Raw genomic sequence first — 22,500 nt, 5'->3', positions numbered from 1 at the left:
TCTCATAAGCAACCAGGTTGGCCCGGTTGCTACAGAGGGTAAAGGGTCTAAAAGGGTAACCTCCTCACGGTCGCTATAATGTGGTTCAGCTCTGGGGATGGCGTGTGGTGAGTTGTGCGTGGATGTGGCGGAGAATAGCGTGAAGCCTTCACACACGCTATGTCTCCGCGGTAACGTTCCCAACAAGCCACGTGATAAGTTGCGTGGGTTGACAATCTCAGACACGGTGGCAAATGAGGTTCGTCCTCCGCCTCCCAGATTGAGTCACTGCGCCACCACGAGGGGAGTACAATAGTAATAATAAAAAATAGTGGTACAATATGTACTCACAGTTGAAGCAGGATGAGTGTCCTCTTGTTCCTCATTGGGGGTGTGGGGAAATAAAACAGTCTACAGGATTGCAAGACACAAAAACGATCAAAACACATGTATTCCCTGTATTGTGTTGTATCTGAATAAAACTTATATGACATATCAGTGGGGGCAAAACATTTTGTTTGCTCATTTGTCACACACAGCATGTTAACATCAAAGACATGAACTCACACTGGAAAAGCTCCAATGACCGATGCCTGGTCTATTTCCTGCAGCTGAGGCCTCCTGCTAATGAAGTATTCGAAAACATAAAATATAAAAAATAAATCATTGACAGTGTCACAGTGATTGGTACACGAATGACAATGAAAGGATTCAAGGAATGATGTAGTATAGCCTTCATCAAACAGTATATTCAGTAACTTGTAAACATGTTCTTCTCACTTTACTACATGGTCTGTTATATGTGTTAAAACACTGTTTTAAAGGAATGACTGTAAAAGTAATGTTATTCTTCAGCCATTCATCACTCATCATATTAATATCACTCATACATTCAAATGCACAGGGTGATGTTTAAACCTGTTGGGCACTACTGCCTGTATACCTCTGTCAGTGCCTTCAGACAAGCCATTTCACCAGGGATCACTCCCCAACCCACACCATTAATGAGCTGAGCTACCCTATATTCCATCCCTTTACTCTGTTAGAAATCAAACTATGCCTACTGCCCCTGCAATGTCTATACTTCAATTCCTTATCGGATTAAGTAGAGCAGAGACGTGACATGCGAGCCAGGAGATAGCGTCAGCCGCCCCTCCAACACCTAACTTGGTATGGTATCGCTCCCCAGAGTATGTACTCACAGATGAAGCAGGACGAGTATCCTGTCGATCCTCATCGGGACTGAAGGGAAATAGAATCGTCTACAGGATTGCAAGATAAAAAAAGAACAACACGCGTATTCCCTGTGAGGTGTTGTATCTGAATAAATATATCTGATGAATGACTTAAAAGTCAACATCATAAAGAAGACAACATCATGCACACATGGACTTACATCACACTCTGGACAGAATATGGGCAACTGGCGTAGTGTTGGCCTGTCCCTCAATCTGATTTCCTCACCGAACTGAAAAACAGAGAAGGGAAAATGAAAGAAAATTTGATTTGTTGTGGAATAAACTTTTTCAATAATAATGAGTGATACATGAATGACAGTAAAATGAATGATGTAGTCAAACTGTATACTCTTAATATTGAACTTCTAAATATGTACTTACATTACTGAAACTGCTGGAATTCTAGAGGAGTGTCTTCCAAATTGAACTGCTCCTCTTCCTGCTCTTCAGAGGCAGAGTGATACAATTCCAAAAGCTGATGTTCATACAGAAACGACAGACGTAAAATTTGAATCAATGGCATTGATTGTGTTTGAATGGCAAATAATTAAAGTGATAAATATACTGGTTATTCTCTATTGCATGTATAAGTTATGCAAATGTGCAAAAAAAAAAAGAAGCCTGCTCCACTCTCTTTCTCAGTGTGACTCTGGAACTGCCAGTCATCTGTGAGCAAAGCTGACTTCATTCCACCCTTCATCACACAGTCAACCCTCAGGATCCTTGCACTGACAGAAACATGGATATGTCCAGAGGATACAGCAACCTCTGCTCTCTCAAACAACTTCTCCTTCTCTCACACCCCTTGACACAACAGTAGGGGTTGGGGAACAGGTTTACTCATTCCAAACAACTGGACATTTTCACCACACTCTTCTTCTCTATGTAATAATAATTATTTTGAATTCCAAGCTATTATTACAATGCAACCCCAAAAATATACGTTGTTGTCATCTATTACCCTCTATGTCAGATGGCAAACTTTCTTGAAGAGTTGGATGTCCTGCTGTCCTCAAGTGTATGATAGGCCACTTGTGGTTCTTGGAGATTTCAACATACACCAAGACAAGCCACAGGCCACTGAACTTCATGGTCTTCTGGCCTCGCTTGACTCGGAAAGACTAAGCACTACATCAACTCACAGATCATTTTTACATGTAACTGTACCTACTCAAATATTCTTGTTACGCCTTTACAGGTCTCTGATCGCTACTTTGTTCTATTCAAAACATGACTCTCCCATTTATATTAAAACAGACTCAGCATTTGGTTTCCTTTCACCGTAAACTCCGTTCTCTTTCACCCTCGTGCTTTTCCACTGCTGTCTCTACTTCTCTTCCCCACACAAAATTTATTTTACAGCTCTTCTGTTTCTATGGTCTCTCCTCTGACTGACGTTGATGTCTCTAAACTCCTCCTCTCCAACCACCCAATCACCGGTTCCCTTGACCCCATTCCTTGCCACCTTCTCTAGGCCATCTCTCCGTCCATCCTACCTGCACACACATAATTAACACATCTCGACTTATAGACACTTTTCCCACTACATATAAGCAGGCTCGAGTAATCCCGCTACTGAAAAAACCTGCACTTAACCCCACACAAGTAGAACACTACAGATCAGTCTCTCTTGTCCCTTTCATGGCACTTGAAAGGGCAGTTTTCAATCAATTCTCTGCCTATCTCTCACAGAACAAGCTGCTGGATGACAATCAGTCAGGCTTCAAAGTGGACACTCCACCGAGCCTGCCCTGCTGTCTGTCACTGAGTCGCTGACACAGGCGAAAGCTGGATCCAGATCATCCATTCTGATTCTGCTGGACCTTTCTGCAGCCTTTGACGCATTAAAACCATCAGATCCTACTCTCCATCCTCTTGTCTCTGGGCATTGCAGAAACTGAGCTTGACTGGTCCAATTCCTATCCCTCCGGTTGGTCTTTCAAGGTAGCCTGGAGAGGTGAGGTGTCCAAGCCACATCAGCTACTTACTGGGGTACCTCATGGCTCAGTGCATGGGCCACTCCTCTTCTCTATATACACAATATCACTGGGACCTATCATTCAGGCACATGGTTTCTCCTACCACTGCTACGCTGTTGACACGCTAACTCTACTTGTCTTTCCAGCCCGACGATACCACAGTGGCTGCTCAAATCTCTGCCCGTTTGGCAGACATCTCTGCCTGGATGAAGAAACACCACCTGCAACTTAACCCAGCCAAGACCGAACTCCTTGTCCTTACAGCCAACCCTGCTGTTGAACACAACATCACCATGCAGCTGGGTTCAACTACAGTAACGACTTCCAAAATGGTCAGATATCAGAAACTAAATTTCACAGACCACACCTCAAAGACATACACTCTACAATACCAGTAAGATTAAACCCTTCCTCTCTGAACTTGCCACACAACTTCTTGTTCAGTCACTTGTCATAACTAGACTGGACTACTGTAACACTCTCATTACAGGCCTCCCTGCATGCACAATTATACCCATGCAAATGATCCAGAATGCAGCAGCACATCTGGTCTTTAATGAACAAAAGAGAGCGCATGTTACACCACTCCTTGTCTCTCTTCACTGGCAGCCAGTTGATGCACATATCAAATTCAAGGCTACGTTCCCATCTGCGGTCGGCTAAAGAATGTCGCCTTGTTGTACCAACAAAAGAGGCACCAAAACCCTGTCCCGGACTTTCGGCTTCATCGCTCCACTTTGATGGAATGACCTTCACAGCTACATCTTTTAAGCTGACTCGCTTTCTGTCTTCAAAAACACATCTTTTTCATGAGCACTTATCCAGTCACTACAATAATAAATATTGTTGCACTTTAATCTGTCTTGAATATTACTATTCTGATCCAAGTGAAACTTTGTAATACGGCACTTTTCGTACCACTGCCTCCTTAAAATGATTCGCTTATAATGTATTCCTCTTTTGTAAGTCGCTTTGGATAAAAGCATCAGCCAAATGAATAAATGTAAATGTAAGTCCAGTTAATAGAAAATGAAAACTTCAAACAGCATATAGTTTGATTTCAATTTAAATATTGCTTTTCACAATGCATTTGTTTCCAAAGCAGCTTTTCAGCTTATATTTACTTATGTTAAATCTACCAGTGAGCAAAGGCAGTGGCAAGGAATGCAAGTAAATGTAATTAAAATAATGTCATTTTATAATTCAATAACATTATATTTGACAACAACCAACATCTACTCACAGGATAATCTCTGTCCTCATTAGGAACTGAAGCAGGAGGGTCAGGCTGTTGAGGCTAACAAAAAAGCAAAAGATCACCATTAAAATCTTTTTTCCTTGTGTAAGTGTGTCTTGTAATATAAGGTTGTATTGAATGCTGAAATGCAAATATAATGTGATTGTGCTGTCATTCCTAACACAAGCAAATTAACATCATGCAAACATGCATGATGTAAAAAAAATGTCTTCATCCTGGCTTGAGGAACAAGGATTGATGGCTGCCTGCCTCTGCATGTCTGTCAAAAATCACAATATTTAATGTGTGTGTGGGTGTGTGCACGATCATGTGTCTTATACAGTGCGTTTCGCTATTAACACATCATGTGTCAATCCTAATGAAGAATACACGGACAATTTGTACATGTATGGACATGCAATACATGCAACATTTTATATTAATGATGAACATTAATATTCGCTTTTACGTATAGTATACTTTCAAGCTGTTACCGGTACCTCCAGTAAGTGGATATTATGTGAAACATCAGCGGAAGGGAAAGGAAACGAGTAGGCGGAACCTGCTGCTGGCATCCGCCAATCATTAGTGTGCAAAAGAGACAGCAGCCAATCAATCCCAGAGAAGCGATTGACAACAGTAAACTGTTCGCTCAGTGGTAGCGTTTGAAATAAAACATTATGACATTTAATAATAATAACGAATAACACATTCCTTCAATAATATGAATGAATAATTGACGTAATATTGTTTGGATTGTTGCATTACTTGTCTTGCACCCTGAATTAGATCATTTAAAAGTACAACTGCTAATAACTGAGCTTAAAAATTCAGAAGAAAGGCTAAAGAAAATGGTGGAAGAAAAGCCGTAGGATTTAATTTTATTAAATGGCTGAATATTATGTTTGCTTGGTTTTAGGCTCTTTTATTTGTTAGGCTACATTTTGTATTTATTTATTTGTTTAAAATGTTCATTATTTAATATATTATTTGTACACACTCACATAAACATACATGTTTACACACACACAGACACGCGAATATATTTATATATCCTTCTTCATTTGTTTTGAATATTAAACAGTTTGTTGATTTAACAAAATGAACAGTAAGTAATTTTGTATTACTTTCAGATTGAAGTAGTAATTAATAATTTGTACTTGAGAAAAACAGAGGGGGAGGGGGTGGGTGGTCCTCAACAGTGTATTATAAAAAATGTATCAATGTGTTTTTAACAATTTATAAAACGGCATTCTGAACAGTGCTAATTCACAATTTTTCCACATGATGGTGGGAGATTTAATCGGGCATTTTCAAATGACATAACTTCTGAAAATCGGTGGCGTGGGGAATGCAATGTTTCATAAATAATCATTATCATTTTATAACATTTAATCGAATAACTTCAGCTATTTTTGTCACTACATGGATGCTCACAAGTGTAATGATGTGCGTAAGACTTGGATGCGTGCTCACTACAGTTGCGCAATATAATACACAGAATACACGCAGTAACTAAAGCTCATTACAAGTCTCTTCGCTGAGTGCATGAAACGCTTATATTGAAACTCTTTTTATTAATATATACTCTCTCATATAACCACACAATGTAGATCAATATTACTAAACATTTACAACTGATTTGTACTTCTAGTTTCATGACATATGGACTTTCTAGCCTCTTTATTTGCTGGATATTCACAAAACAAGAACGAAATGCCTGTATGTATTACACATCCAATAATAGGCTACTGATGTAAAGTTTTGTATGAAAACCCTTTCAAGCATCAAACAATTAGAACCATAGACTTTTAAAAACTGAAACCGCTAAAACTTTTCCAAAAAATGGAATTCCCTTTTTGCTCAAATAATAATAAAATTCGAGTAGGCTATAGCTGCCCTGTTAATGTCAGGTCCCATCCAAACGCTTTCAAATGGTTGGATATATTGTCACAGCAGTAGGCTACTTAAAACGGGATTTGGGTGCTCAGGTGAGTGGGGCCAGACCTTCAAAGTGTGGCTATCTTCAAAAGCTATAGTGCAACAGGTGCGAAAAATAGTAAAACGCTCTAAATTAGGACTACATCACAACGAACGCCCTAATGCAAGAGAAACTTCAAGAGAGACTCGTTTTTTTTTTTTTTTAAGAGAGACTCGTTTGATAAGGTCACGCCAAGGTTCGATGACGTCATCTGAACTTATCCTGACCTTTTAGAGACCTTTTTGAACTTCAGCTGACGTCACTGTTAAATCAATGCGGAGAAACGGAGAAGAAGCTCGTCATCACTGTAGAAATACCAAGCGTACTGTACTTCTAAAAAATGTAAGTTTTGATTTATTTACAAAAATGATAAAGCATCTCTCTCTCTCTCTCTCTCTCTCTCTCTCTCTACGTTTATATTCCACTGCTTACAATTTCTCTACTGTCTACATGATGTTATGTGTTCTTTTGTACAGGATTGATATGTCTAATTGATTGCCCAATTTGATCTGCTATATGCAACTGCATTTGTTTTTGTTCTGGCTGGGCAACTGTTGGCTGTCCATTTAATTGTCTATATGGCGTTTTTGTTAGTTTTCTTTATTGTGTAGCATCCTTGAGCTCTGGAAAGGCACTATTAAATTAAATATATAATTCTATTATAATTCTTATAACTGCATGGCTCTTACTGTTAAACATGTTGTAATTTTAATGTCTGTTGTGTCACAGTGAAATGATCAGAAACTCATTTGATTTGTGTTGTGTGCAGGAATCCTTCCAATCGCCTTGTTTACTGCCTGTTGTGCTGCAAGCCCCAGACTAAAATTGCTCAACATCTGAAAACATCATGCTTGAAAGATGCAGATGATCAGTTCATTGAGGAAGAAGTCTTGAGGGCCAAACAGTCACAGAGGAATTGGGCAAGAGAGGCAAGGACACTGAATATTTCAGAGGTGAGGGAAATTGTCAAGGAGGACCCATCCTGTGATTCCCTGGCAGTGTATTTCAAGGAAAAAGGCTTTTTCATCACAGAAAGGTAATCCGTTCTGTGTGTGGAAAATGATTTGCCTTCATTTAAAGAATACAGGTGCTCTGTATGTCTAATCTGATGCATTTAAAAGTCTTACTGGATCAATTTAAAGAAGAATATGTTGGTCATACAATTTTTTTTTTTTTTTTGTCCACTAAATTCCTTCAGCAACACCATCAAGGAAACAGACGTTAGGGTTAGGGTTAGGGTTAGGGTTAGGGTTAGGGTTAGGGTTAGGATTAGGGTTAGGGTTAGGTTAGGGTTAGGTTAGGGTTAGGGTTAGGGTTAGGGTTAGGGTTAGGGTTAGGGTTAGGGTTAGGTATAGAGGTAAAAACGACTTCCACCCTCATTATGTCCACCCTCATTTGCATATCGAATCTGATTGGCTGGATTGTTTCACAGATAAATCTTTAGGACGGTCGGTCCGATTTTGCTAAGCTTGGTGTCATCGAATTCAGAATTCCGTCTGCATTCATGTGACGAGCAGAGATGAACAGAAGAAGAGAGCAATGGAAATGTAGCGCTGAAAAGGTAGAAGAGTCTTTTGCACGTAGGTTGTGAGTGGTTTAAAAATGTCACATGCACGCCTTTAAGATTTGCATGAATACGACTGTAATGGAGACGTGGTAATGAACGCATTTTTCACAAGAACGCTGAAATGTTTTTGTAGGAATTGTTGGGTGGGATAAACTCAATCCTTTATTATTATTATCATTTCATGAAACTTATCGGGCATGCTTGTGAGGAGGAGATTATTGTGTTGCGAGCAGAGCAGACTTGAGTCCAGTAAATATAGCCTATTAAAGAAATTGTTCCAAAAACAAATGCATCAGAAAATAACCGAAGGACTTGAAAAACTTTTAAGAATAAAAACGGCATCGAATCTTGCCACGATAATGAGATGACACACTTGTTAGGGGCGTTTTGCCCTTTGAAATGAAATCTGCGAAATCCAATAAAGCCCATTCATGGTTCAATCGCTGAGTCATCGATTACAATAACAACACATCAATTCAGATTTCCTTAAAGATAACTTTTTTAATTAATTTTTTTATTAATAATCATGCCAAGGTCTTACATTAAATTGTGTCCAAAATTGCAGAACATGAACAGCCAAAAAAATAATAATAAATAATAAAAATAATATAAGGTTGAACAATGAAAGCATTTTTTGACTTTTCAATGATTTTTTGTTTTTTATGCCCGTCAAAGACATAATATAGAAGTTACAGTCAACCAGAAAAGTGACTTGACATTGCAACTCTCCACGTGTCCAACTTGCAGAGGTGGGACCAAGTCATTGTTTTCCAAGTCACAAGTAAGTCTCAAGTCATTGCATTAAAGTCCCGAGTGAAGTCCCAAGTCAAGGCAGGCAAGTCCCAAGTCAAGGCAGGCAAGTCCCAAGTCAAGGCAGGCAAGTCCCAAGTCAAGTCCAAGTCAATTTACAAATCGTCAACTTTTAGCTTCAAGTCTTAAAGAAGTCATTAGTGCGCTTTGCCCAAATTAGTGTCAGAGTATTAATTACTATAGTAAATGTATACTAATTTTATCTAGAAGTTTCTAATTTAAAATCTAATTTTATCTTTCTTTTTTTTTATCGATATCTACCCGTAAAGACCAAAGAGGGTAATAAAGATGATACATGGATCTTATCTTTGGACACACATTAAGGCAAACCAAACTTTTACTATAAACACGCTGTGAAAGGACGCTGAACGTGCTGAACTGGTGAGTGAAATCTGAAATATTACCAGGCAGTGGCTAAGGGCAGACATTTAAGTTGCATATACGAGTTCTATACTGTAAAGTGCCGCAAACCGAGTAAATGATCGGATTTGTGATTTTTAGAACCACGACCAATATAATTAAATAAATATAGCTAAACGCGTGACAGAGGACCAGCACGTCCGCAAAAGAATGAGTGTGTTTACATGCACATTTTAACCAGTTATGCTCAAAAAGCACCAACGTGTGTGGTCACAATAAATGGCGTTCCTTTATCGAGGTCATACAACAGGGTAATAAAACACCGGGAAGATTTTGTCCATTACACCAATTGCTATAAAACGTTAAATGCTACCGACCGCAGTAAAAGTTTGCGGTTCAATATGCAGACTTTGTTAGCCTGTAAATCAACTTACCTCTGTCTGTGGATTTTCAGATTCCTCACAAAATTGGACGTTGTCGACGAGGTGTCTGTAATTTTGTAACCACAGGTTCTACATGTCGCAATCCTTTTGTTGCCTTTAACGCTGTATTCAATATATCCCAATTATATCACCTTTGGTATAATTTTTGCTGTGTCCTAGTCCTTAAATGCGCGCCGTGGTCTTCAAACTTGGTCCAGCTTTCGTGGAAGCTGATTGGTTGAATATGGAGCGTTGAAATGCAGATTTGAAAATCAAATGAATCGTCTATTTGGGAAATTAATCGTTGATTTACTGCACATTTTTTAATTATACAACTCTTATCTTTGGTTTTAAAAGTATAAGTATTTCCAAGTCAGACGGCTGAAGTCCAAGTCAAGTTGCAGGTCATTGCTGTCAAAGTCTAAGTCGAGTCGCAAGTCTTTTTTAATTCTATCGAGTCGAGTCGCAAGTCATCAAATTAGTGACTCGAGTCCGAGTCAAGTCCAAGTCAAGTCCAAGTCACGCGACTCGAGTCCACACCTCTGCCAACTTGATGAAGCCGGATAACCGTTGCATTTTAGAAATGAGTTCACAAGTGAAGGGATGATGAATTTTATTGTGACAAGAGGAGCTTTAAAAACAATATAATAACAATAAATAGCGATACGTGAAATGGCTGAGGCTCCAGTGAGTTAAAATTGTAACTTTGTGGTTTTGCGACGGGTTTTCACACTTCAAAGCCTTTTTAAGACCAACTGAAGAAAACTCAAGGAATCGATTGAAGGGAACAATCCACCAGCGGGCTCTCGAATTGTAAACGTCTAGGGAGCGCACAAAGATTTACATTTGTAACGACCCTTCAAAGTTTAAAAATGCAACTTAAAGGCTTGAATCCCTCTGCTCCCAACCACCAGCACGTGGTAATAGCTTGGCCCCGCCGCTGGGCGGCAGTCCATACAATGTCAGTCTATGGAAAAATGTTTGTCTGTGGGTGGCTGCTGTTCTGAAGGTGCTGGCGGTGTGGGCCTGGGGGTTGCCGAGAAGACCAGCATTGGCCCCGTGACTCTGGGAGGTACGCTCGCGGAGATACGGGGCTTCGCTATGGCCCGCATTATATATGGTGCGTGCTGTAGCGGAATTTGACAGCGTGGTTGGTTTCCCGCTGGCGTCCCGGTGGCGTCCCGGGGACCGTGCTAGGAGCGCGTTTGGGGGCGTTTGGAGTCGATCGGCGTAGGTTTGAGTGGAGTGTTTTCGGGGCCCGTGGCAGCCCTCGGTCAGGCCAGAGCAGGACAGAGGATAGAAACCACCGATGGCAAACACGCCATCTTCTTTAACTTTGGTTCCGTTGGTCCGATTTTTTTTTAAAACGTTGTATACGTGTTCTATATGTGATCCTCTAGCTGTCTGATTGGCTTTGTCCTCGATCGGTCTTAAGAGTTTTGATTTAGACTCAAATACAGACTTCTCCTACGGTCTAACTTGCTCTATATTGTGTAAATGTTGTGTCTTTTTGATCAGTGTGACTTGCATTTAGTTTGGAAATGTGTCATGTTCAGAAGTTGGTTAAGTTTACAGTTAAAGATGAATAAAGTGATGCAATCTTAATTTGCGTAAGCATGGTGCCTTGATGATACATTTGACTTTTATTAGCTTAGAAGTTGGTTATGTTAAGAAGTTAGGTTAGGTTATGGGATATAGGGATGAAAACCACCCATTTTGTGATGCACCGACAGGTAGCCATGCGGTCAGACACAGTCTGTGAGTGAGCTCGATCAGGTAAAGTGACTCCCTGACATGCTAGCGGCAGCTCTTTTGTGACCTCAGCGGTGCCAAGCAGAAATTGACATTTACATTTATGCATTTGGCAGACGCTTTTATCCAAAGCGACTTACAGTGCACTTATTACAGGGACAATTCCCCGGAGCAACTTGGATTAAGTGTCTTGCTCAAGGACACAATGGTAGTGGCTGTGGGGATCGAACCAGCAACCTTCTGATTACCAGTGATGTGCTTTAGTCCACTACACCACCACCACCACTCCATATTAAGCATGCCGCCTATATTAAGCATAAATGTAATAAAACGGTTCCACTGGGGCGGGACACACAAAAGTGTAATATGTTTCTCGTGGAAAGACCCCGATAGCGTGTGCAAAGTTTGGGAACGATCGCTCGTTCAGTAGCCAACACGGCGGCCTAAAACGTGCTCCTTTCACAGAGGCTTTATATTGGCCCGACCATATTAAGCATATTTATACGGTAATAATAGGGGTTCCCCTGGGGCGGGACACACAAAAGTGTAATATGTTTCTCGTGGAAAGACCCCGATAGCGTGTGCAAAGTTTGGGAACGATCGCTCGTTCAGTAGCCAACACGCCGGCCTAAAACGTGCTCCTTTCACAGAGGCTTTATATAGGCTCGACTATATTAAGCATATTTTGACTGTAATAAAACGGGTTCCCATGGGGCTGGGCACACAAAAGTGTAATATGTTTCTCGTGGGAAGACCCCGATTGTGTGTGCAAAGTTTGGGAACGATCGCTCGTTCAGTAGCCAACGCGGCGGCCTTAAATGTAATCATTTAACAGAGGCTTAATAGAATCAGACTATATTAAGCATATTATTACTGTAATAAAATGTGTTCCCCTGGGCCTGGGCACACAAAAGTGTAATATGTTTCTCGTGGAAAGACCCCGATTGTGTGTGCAAAGTTTGGGAACGATCGCTCGTTCAGTAGCCAACACGGCGGCCTAAAACGTGCTCCTTTCACAGAGGCTTTATATTGGCCCGACCATATTAAGCATATTTATACGGTAATAATAGGGGTTCCCCTGGGGCGGGACACACAAAAGTGTAATATGTTTCTCGTGGAAAGACCCCGATAGCGTGTGCAAAGTTTGGGAACGATCGCTCGTTCAGTAGCCAACACGCCGGCCTAAAACGTGCTCCTTTCACAGAGGCTTTATATAGGCTCGACTATATTAAGCATATTTTGACTGTAATAAAACGGGTTCCCATGGGGCTGGGCACACAAAAGTGTAATATGTTTCTCGTGGGAAGACCCCGATTGTGTGTGCAAAGTTTGGGAACGATCGCTCGTTCAGTAGCCAACGCGGCGGCCTTAAATGTAATCATTTAACAGAGGCTTAATAGAATCAGACTATATTAAGCATATTATTACTGTAATAAAATGTGTTCCCCTGGGCCTGGGCACACAAAAGTGTAATATGTTTCTCGTGGAAAGACCCCGATTGTGTGTGCAAAGTTTGGGAACGATCGCTCGTTCAGTAGCCAACACAGCGGCCTAAAACGTACTCCTTGGCCCTTTATTGTTTCCCCCACTGGTATACAATGTGAGTCTATGGAAAAGTGAGATGTACTGTTGCAGAAATGATTTTTAATGTCATTCTAAATTTTGCAAGCACAGTATTAAAGTGAATAATTCAGGTGGAATTATACAATAACACGAGAAAATTGTATTGATGGACTTATAAGGATAATAACAAGAAAACTATAATACTACTAATAATAACATTAATAATAGTAATAATTCATTTAATTTATGAAGTGCTTTTCTAGACACGGATGAGAGACCGCAAAGGCTGTCCATTTAACTGGCCATATATATATTTATAAAATCTGCATGTTTAAAAACACGTGGACGCCCCCTAAAGGTTCAGCATTGAAACTGTCTGTGATTCTCTGTTAAAATATCCACTTTTTAGCAGTTTTGCACAGTGCAGTTTTCAATATGTCCACCATTCAATTCAATACAATTCAAAGGGTCTTTATTGGCATGAATATAAACGATACAGTATTGCCAAAGCAGAGGCTGTGTAAAAAGAACTACACCTTAATCTATAATTACATTTAGTTTAACAAATATAAAAATAACTAATCAAAATAAATTCACTATGTGTATATGTGTGTATATATTTGTATCTGCAAGTCGTAAATCTATCTTTCTATCTACCTAAATATCTGTCTGTCTGTCTGTCTGTCTCTTTATCTGTCTGTCTTTTCTATCTATCTATCTATCTATCTATCTATCTATCTATCTATCTATCTATCTATCTATCTATCTATCTATCTATCTATCTATCTATCTATCTATCTATCTATCTGTCTATCTATCTGTCTATCTATCTATCTATCTGTCTATCTATCTATCTATCTATCTGTCTGTCTGTTTGCCTTTTCTATCTATCTATCTATCTATCTATCTATCTATCTATCTATCTATCTATCTATCTATCTATCTATCTATCTATCTATCTATCTATCTATCTATCTATCTATCTATCTATCTATCTATCTGTGTGTCTGTCTGCCTTTTCTATCTATCTATCTATCTATCTATCTATCTATCTATCTATCTATCTATCTATCTATCTATCTATCTATCTATCTATCTATCTATCTATCTATCTATCTATCTATCTATGTGTCTGTCTGCCTTTTATATCTATCTATCTATCTCTATCTATCTATCTATCTATCTATCTATCTTTCTCTCTGTCTGTCTATCTTTCTCTCTGTCTGTCTGTCTATCTATCTATATTTTTGTCTGTCTATCTATATCTATCTATCTATCTATCTATCTATCTATCTATCTATCTATCTATCTATCTATCTATCTATCTATCTATCTATCTATCTATCTATCTATCTATCTATCTATCTATCTATCTATCTACCTAAATATCTGTCTGTCTGTCTTTTCTATCTATCTATCTATCTATCTATCTATCTATCTATCTATCTATCTATCTATCTATCTATCTATCTATCTATCTATCTATCTATCTATCTATCTATCTGTGTGTCTGTCTGCCTTTTCTATCTATCTATCTATCTATCTATCTATCTATCTATCTATCTATCTATCTATCTATCTATCTATCTATCTATCTATCTATCTATCTATCTATCTATCTATCTATCTATCTGTGTGTCTGTCTGCCTTTTCTATCTATCTATCTATCTATCTATCTATCTATCTATCTATCTATCTATCTATCTATCTATCTATCTATCTATCTATCTATCTATCTATCTATCTATCTATCTATCTATCTATCTATCTATCTGTCTGTCTGTCTGTCTGTCTGTCTGTCTGTCTGTCTATCTATCTATCTATCTATCTATCTATCTATCTATCTATCTATCTATCTGTCTATCTGTGTGTCTGTCTGCCTTTTCTATATGTCTATCTATCTATCTATCTATCTATCTATCTATCTATCTATCTATCTATCTATCTATCTATCTATCTATCTATCTATCTATCTATCTATCTATCTATCTGTGTGTCTGTCTGCCTTATCTATATATCTATCTATCTTTCTCTCTGTCTATCTATCTATCTATCTATCTATCTATCTATCTATCTATCTATCTATCTATCTATCTATCTATCTATCTATCTATCTATCTATCTATCTATCTATCTATCTATCTATCTATCTATCTATCTATCTATCTATCTATCTATCTATCTATCTAATGTGTGTCTGTCTGCCTTTTCTATCTATCTATCTATCTATCTATCTATCTATCTATCTATCTATCTATCTATCTATCTATCTATCTATCTATCTATCTATCTATCTATCTATCTATCGTGTCTGTGTGTCTGTCTGTCTGTCTGTTTTCTGTCTGTCTCTCTGTGTATTTATCTATCTATTTATTTGTCTGTCTGTCTATCTATCTGTCTGTCTGTCTGTCTGTCTTTTCTATCTATCTATCTATCTATCTATCTATCTATCTATCTATCTATCTATCTATCTATCTATCTATCTGTCTGTCTGTCTGTCTGTCTGTCTGTCTGTCTGTCTGTCTGTCTGTCTGTCTTCTGTCTGTCTCTCTGTGTATCTATCTATCTATCTATTTATTTGTCTGTCTGTCTGTCTGTCTGTCTATCTATCTTTCTGTCTGTCTATCTGTCTGTCTATCTGTCTGTCTATTTATCTATCTATCTATCTATCTATCTATCTATCTATCTATCTATCTATCTATCTATCTATCTATCTATCTAACTATCTATCTATTTATTTGTCTGTCTGTCTGTCTATCTATCTTTCTCTCTGTCTATCTATCTCTATCTATCTATCTATCTATCTATCTGTCTGGGGTTAGGGGTGGGGTTAGATGTGGGTTTAATTTTAGGGGTGGAGCTAGGGGGTTAGGTTTAAGGTCAGGACTAAATGCTTTAAGTTTATGGGTGGGGTTAAGTGGTTAGGGTTAGGTGTGGGGTTAGGTTTAGGGACAGGGTTAAGTGGCTATGGTTAGGGGTGGGGTTAGGGTTAGGGTTAGGGTTAGGTTAGGGTTAGGGTTAGGTTAGGGTTAGGGTTAGGGTTAGGTATAGAGGTAAAAACGACTTCCACCCTCATTATGTCCACCCTCATTTGCATATCGAATCTGATTGGCTGGATTGTTTCACAGATAAATCTTTAGGACGGTCGGTCCGATTTTGCCAAGCTTGGTGTCATCGATTCAGAATTCGCCTGCATTCATGTGACGAGGAGAGATGAACAGAAGAAGAGAGCAATGGAAATGTAGCGCTGAAAAGGTAGAAGAGTCTTTTGCACGTAGGTTGTGAGTGGTTTAAAAATGTCACATGCACGCCTTTAAGATTTGCATGAATTTAGGGTTAGGGTTAGGTTAGGTTAGGGTTAGGGTTAGGGTTAGGGTTAGGTTAGGGTTAGGGTTAGGGTTAGGTTAGGGTTAGGTGTTAGGGTTAGGGTTAGGGTTAGGGTTAGGTTAGGGTTAGGGTTAGGGTTAGGGTTAGGGTTAGGGTTAGGGTTAGGGTTAGGGTTAGGGTTAGGGTTAGGTATAGAGGTAAAAACGACTTCCACCCTCATTATGTCCACCCTCATTTGCATATCGAATCTGATTGGCTGGATTGTTTCACAGATAAATCTTTAGGACGGTCGGTCCGATTTTGCCAAGCTTGGTGTCATCGAATTCAGAATTCCGTCTGCATTCATGTGACGAGGAGAGATGAACAGAAGAAGAGAGCAATGGAAATGTAGCGCTGAAAAGGTAGAAGAGTCTTTTGCACGTAGGTTGTGAGTGGTTTAAAAATGTCACATGCACGCCTTTAAGATTTGCATGAATACGACTGTAATGGAGACGTGGTAATGAACGCATTTTTCACAAGAACGCTGAAATGTTTTTGTAGGAATTGTTGGGTGGGATAAACTCAATCCTTTATTATTATTATCATTTCATGAAACTTATCGGGGCATGCTTGTGAGGAGGAGATTATTGTGTTGCGAGCAGAGCAGACTTGAGTCCAGTAAATATAGCCTATTAAAGAAATTGTTCCAAAAACAAATGCATCAGAAAATAACCGAAGGACTTGAAAAACTTTTAAGAATAAAAACGGCATCGAATCTTGCCACGATAATGAGATGACACACTTGTTAGGGGCGTTTTGCCCTTTGAAATGAAATCTGCGAAATCCAATAAAGCCCATTCGCGGTTCACTCGCTGAGTCATCGATTACAATAACAACACATCAATTCAGATTTCCTTAAAGATAACTTTTTTTTTTTTTATTTAATTTATTTTTTTATTAATAATCATGCCAAGGTCTTACATTAAATTGTGTCCAAAATTGCAGAACATGAATAGCCAAAAAAATAATAATAAATAATAAAAATAATATAAGGTTGAACAATGAAAGCATTTTTTGACTTTTCAATGATTTTTTGTTTTTTATGCCCGTCAAAGACATAATATAGAAGTTACAGTCAACCAGAAAAAGTGACTTGACATTGCAACTCTCCACGTGTCCAACTTGCAGAGGTGGGACCAAGTCATTGTTTTCCAAGTCACAAGTAAGTCTCAAGTCATTGCATTAAAGTCCCGAGTGAAGTCCCAAGTCAAGGCAGTCAAGTCCCAAGTCAAGGCAGTCAAGTCCCAAGTCAAGGCAGTCAAGTCCCAAGTCAAGGCAGTCAAGTCCCAAGTCAAGTCCAAGTCAATTTACAAATCGTCAACTTTTAGCTTCAAGTCTTAAAGAAGTCATTAGTGCGCTTTGCCCAAATTAGTGTCAGAGTATTAATTACTATAGTAAATGTATACTAATTTTATCTAGAAGTTTCTAATTTAAAATCTAATTTTATCTTTCTTTTTTTTTATCGATATCTACCTGTAAAGACCAAAGAGGGTAATAAAGATGATACATGGATCTTATCTTTGGACACACATTAAGGCAAACCAAACTTTTACTATAAACACGCTGTGAAAGGACGCTGAACGTGCTGAACTGGTGAGTGAAATCTGAAATATTACCAGGCAGTGGCTAAGGGCAGACATTTAAGTTGCATATACGAGTTATATACTGTAAAGGGCCGCAAACCGAGTAAATGATCGGATTTGTGATTTTTCGAACCACAACCAGATTTTACAGGGACAATTCCCCCGGAGCAACTTGGATTAAGTGTCTTGCTCAAGGACACAATGGTGGTGGCTATGGGGATCGGACCAGTGACCTTCTGATTACAAGTGATGTGCTTTAGTCCACTACGCCACCACCACTCCATATTAAGCATGCCGCCTATATTAAGCATATTTTGACTGTAATAAAACGGGTTCCCATGGGGCTGGGCACACAAAAGTGTAATATGTTTCTCGTGGGAAGACCCCGATTGTGTGTGCAAAGTTTGGGAATGATCGCTCGTTCGTAGCCAACGCGGCGGCCTTAAATGTAATCATTTAACAGAGGCTTAATAGAATCAGACTATATTAAGCATATTATTACTGTAATAAAACGGGTTCCCATGGGCCTGGGCACACAAAAGTGTAATATGTTTCTCGTGGAAAGACCCCGATTGTGTGTGCAAAGTTTGGGAACGATCGCTCGTTCGTAGCCAACACAGCGGCCTAAAACGTACTCCTTGGCCCTTTATTGTTTTCCCCCACTGGTATACAATGTGAGTCTATGGAAAAGTGCTCACAAATGATAAAGAGTTTTTTACATCTGAGATGTACTGTTGCAGAAATGATTTTTAATGTCATTCTAAATTTTGCAAGCACAGTATTAAAGTGAATAATTCAGGTGGAATTATACAATAACACGAGAAAATTGTATTGATGGACTTATAAGGATAATAACAAGAAAACTATAATACTACTAATAATAACATTAATAATAGTAATAATTCATTTAATTTATGAAGTGCTTTTCTAGACACGGATGAGAGACCGCAAAGGCTGTCCATTTAACTGGCCATATAGATATTTATAAAATCTGCATGTTTAAAAACACGTGGACGCCCCCTAAAGGTTCAGCATTGAAACTGTCTGTGATTCTCTGTTAAAATATCCACTTTTTAGCAGTTTTGCACAGTGCAGTTTTCAATATGTCCACTATTCAATTCAATTCAAAGGGTCTTTATTGGCATGAATATAAACGATACAGTATTGCCAAAGCAGAGGCTGTGTAAAAAGAACTACACCTTAATCTATAATTACATTTAGTTTAACAAATATAAAAATAACTAATCAAAATAAATTCACTATGTGTATATGTGTGTATATATTTGTATCTGCAAGTCGTAAATCTATCTTTCTATCTACCTAAATATCTCTCTGTCTGTCTGTCTCTTTGTCTGTCTTATCTATCTATCTATCTATCTATCTATCTATCTATCTATCTATCTATCTATCTATCTATCTATCTATCTATCTATCTATCTATCTATCTATCTATCTATCTATCTATCTATCTATCTATATCTGTCTGTCTGTCTGTCTGTCTGTCTGTCTGTCTGTCTGTCTATCTGTCTATCTATCTATCTATCTGTCTGTCTGTCTGTCTGTCTGTCTGTCTGTCTGTCTGTCTGTCTGTCTGTCTCTTTGTCTGTCTATCTACCTATCTGTCTGTCTGTCTGTCTGTCTGTCTGTCTCTTTGTCTGTCTGTCTCTTTGTCTGTCTATCTGTCTGTCTGTCTGTCTGTCTGTCTGTCTGTCTCTTTGTCTGTCTATCTATCTATCTATCTATCTATCTATCTATCTATCTATCTATCTATCTATCTATCTATCTATCTATCTATCTATCTATCTATCTGTCTGTCTGTCTGTCTGTCTGTCTCTTTGTCTGTCTATCTATCTATCTATCTGTCTGTCTCTTTGTCTGTCTGTCTATCTATCTATCTATCTATCTATCTATCTATCTATCTATCTATCTATCTATCTATCTATCTATCTATCTATCTATCTATCTATCTATCTATCTATCTATCTATCTATCAGCTATGCTGATGACACGCAACTCTACTTGTCTTTCCAGCCCAACGACACCACAGTGACTGCTCGAATCGCTGCCTGTCTGGCAGACATCTCAGCCTGGATGAAGGAACACCACATTCAACTCAACTCAGCCAAGACCGAACTCCTTGTCTTTCCAGCCAACCCTGCTGTTGAACACAACATCACCGTGCAGCTGGGTCCAACTACAGTTTCACCTTCCAAAACGGTCAGAAATCTAGGGGTAACCATTGATGATGAGCTAAATTTCACTGACCACATTTCAAAGACTGCAAGATCATGTAGATTTACACTCGACAATATCAGGAAGATAAGATCCTTCCTCTCTGTACATGCCACACAACTGCTCGTTCAGTCGCCTTGTCATAACTAGACTGGACTACTGTAACGCTCTCATTGCAGGCCTTCCTGCATGTGCTATTAGACCTCTCCAAATGATCCAGAATGCAGCAGCACTTCTGGTCTTTAATGAACCTAAGAGAGCACATGTTACACCACTTTTTGTCTCTCTCCACTCTCTGTCTATCTATCTATTCACTGTCTGTCTCTTTGTCTATCTATCTGTCTGTCTGTCTATCTGTCTGTCTATGTATGTATGTATGTATGTATGTATCCTATCTATCTATCTATCTATCTATCTATCTATCTATCTATCTATCTATCTATCTATCTATCTATCTATCTATCTATCTATCTGTCTATCTATATGTCTATCTATATGTCTATCTATATGTCTGTCTTTTCTTTCTATCTATCTGTCTGTCAGTCTGTCTTTGTGTCTGTCTGTCTTATCTATCTATCTGTCTGTCTGTCTATCTGTCTTTTCTATCTATCTCTGTCTGTTTGTCTATCTGTCTGTCTATGTATGTATTCTATCTATCTGTCTGTCTGTCTGTCTGTCTGTCTGTCTGTCTGTCTATATGTCTGTCTGTCTGTCTATCTATATGTCTGTCTTTTCTTTCTATCTATCTGTCTTATCTATCTATCTATCTGTCTGTCTGTCTGTCTGTCTGTCTGTCTGTCTGTCTGTCTATCTATATGTCTGTCTTTTCTTTCTATCTATCTGTCTTATCTATCTATCTATCTATCTGTCTGTCTGTCTGTCTGTCTGTCTGTCTATCTATATGTCTGTCTTTTCTTTCTATCTATCTGTCTGTCTGTCTGTCTGTCTGTCTGTCTATATGTCTGTCTTTTCTTTCTATCTATCTGTCTTATCTATCTATCTGTCTGTCTGTCTGTCTGTCTGTCTGTCTGTCTGTCTATCTATATGTCTGTCTTTTCTTTCTATCTATCTGTCTTATCTATCTATCAATTCAATTCAATTCAATTCAAAGGGGCTTTATTGGCATGAATGTAAACAATACAATATTGCCAAAGCAGAACTACATCTTAATCTATACATTTAGTTTAACAAATTTAACACATATAAAAATAAATACAGAACAGGTTCAGAACTGCTGAAGACCACAGTGTTTAAATAACTGAAGAGAACTGACATATACTGACACATAAATGAATATACACACATACACTGAGGGTCACTGTGGGGAACATTGGGGTGACACACGGGGTAAAACACATAACACAGATTCACCCACTGTCTCTCAGACTGTGACACGTTAAAACGTATCTTGCAGCCAGTGCTGCTGTGTGTCCCTCTCCAAGTATTATATTAATTTGTTCTTGTTCTGTCATTGTTATAAATGTGTCTATGCTGTGTGTTAATTTATCCATATAAATGTCCCTTGTATTTTTAAATTTTGGGCAGTGAAGGAGAAAGTGCACCTCTGTCTCAACCTCACCTGTCGTACAGTGAGCACACACCCTTTCTTCTCTGGGTAACCATGTTTTTCTGTGTCTGCCTCTCTCGATGGCGAGACTGTGCTCACTGAGCCTGTACTTGCTCAGGATCTGTCTCTGCTTTGTATCTCTGACAGTCAGGAGATACTCTTCCAATTCATACTTTGATTTTAGAGTCCGATAGAATTGTAATTTGCTTTGTGTTTTAGTTTCTTGATCCCAATGTTCCAGATAGGTGATTTGAGATTGTTTGATGATCTGATTTATTCTGATGTTTGGTTGTAAAGCAGTGCTGGTCTGAGGCTGGTTACTGTTAGTACTGTTAACCGGGTTAGTGAGTCTCAGAACCAGCTGACTGAGGGACTGTTTTCAGGGTTCAGTTCTTGGGTTTGTAGCGCTTTATAATGAAGCGACTCTGTGGGACTTGATTTTAAATGCATCCAAAAATTTAGAGATCTTTTTTGTATGTTAATGATCAATGGGAATCGTCCTAATTCTGCCCTGCATGCATTATTGGGTGTTTTCCTTTGTAATTTCAAAATTAATTTGCAGAATTCTGTGTGTAGGGCTTCTGTTGGATGTCTGTCCCATCTAGTGTAGTTCTGATCACTGAGATGTATTCTATCTATCTGTCTGTCTGTCTGTCTGTCTGTCTGTCTGTCTGTCTGTCTATATGTCTGTCTGTCTGTCTATCTATATGTCTGTCTTTTCTTTCTATCTATCTGTCTTATCTATCTATCTATCTGTCTGTCTGTCTGTCTGTCTGTCTGTCTGTCTGTCTATCTATATGTCTGTCTTTTCTTTTCTTGTCTGTCTGTCTGTCTATCTATATGTCTGTCTGTCTGTCTATCTAT

General features: G+C 38.7%; 2 long non-coding RNA genes across 6 annotated transcripts in view; both read right to left on the bottom strand.

Annotated features, from left to right (window-relative positions):
* LOC127642420 (uncharacterized) overlaps nt 1-22,500 on the bottom strand; it is a 68,277-nt gene that overhangs the window by 26,831 nt on the left and 18,946 nt on the right. Inside the window, exons 1-4 of one of the 5 annotated variants that reach the window (XR_007970359.1) lie at nt 1,376-1,447; nt 1,182-1,241; nt 547-603; nt 331-390 (exon numbers count right to left, since the gene is read on the bottom strand). The exons of 2 other annotated variants lie outside the window; for them this stretch is intronic. This is a non-coding gene — a long non-coding RNA (uncharacterized LOC127642420). Of the gene's footprint in view, nt 1-330; nt 391-546; nt 604-1,181; nt 1,242-1,375; nt 1,448-22,500 lie in introns of those variants that run through there. 2 more of the 5 variants (XR_007970360.1, XR_007970356.1) reach the window with 2 other exon arrangements.
* On the bottom strand, nt 1,608-4,966 carry LOC127642422 (uncharacterized). Its single transcript, XR_007970363.1, has 3 exons — nt 4,934-4,966; nt 4,440-4,493; nt 1,608-1,692 (listed from the first exon to the last, which is right to left on the bottom strand). It is a non-coding gene; the product is annotated as an uncharacterized LOC127642422 (long non-coding RNA).

This window comes from Xyrauchen texanus, unplaced genomic scaffold (genome assembly GCF_025860055.1).
Source record: "Xyrauchen texanus isolate HMW12.3.18 unplaced genomic scaffold, RBS_HiC_50CHRs HiC_scaffold_61, whole genome shotgun sequence".
Lineage (NCBI taxonomy): Eukaryota > Metazoa > Chordata > Actinopteri > Cypriniformes > Catostomidae > Xyrauchen > Xyrauchen texanus.
This window is presented reverse-complemented; position numbering and strand designations above follow the sequence as displayed.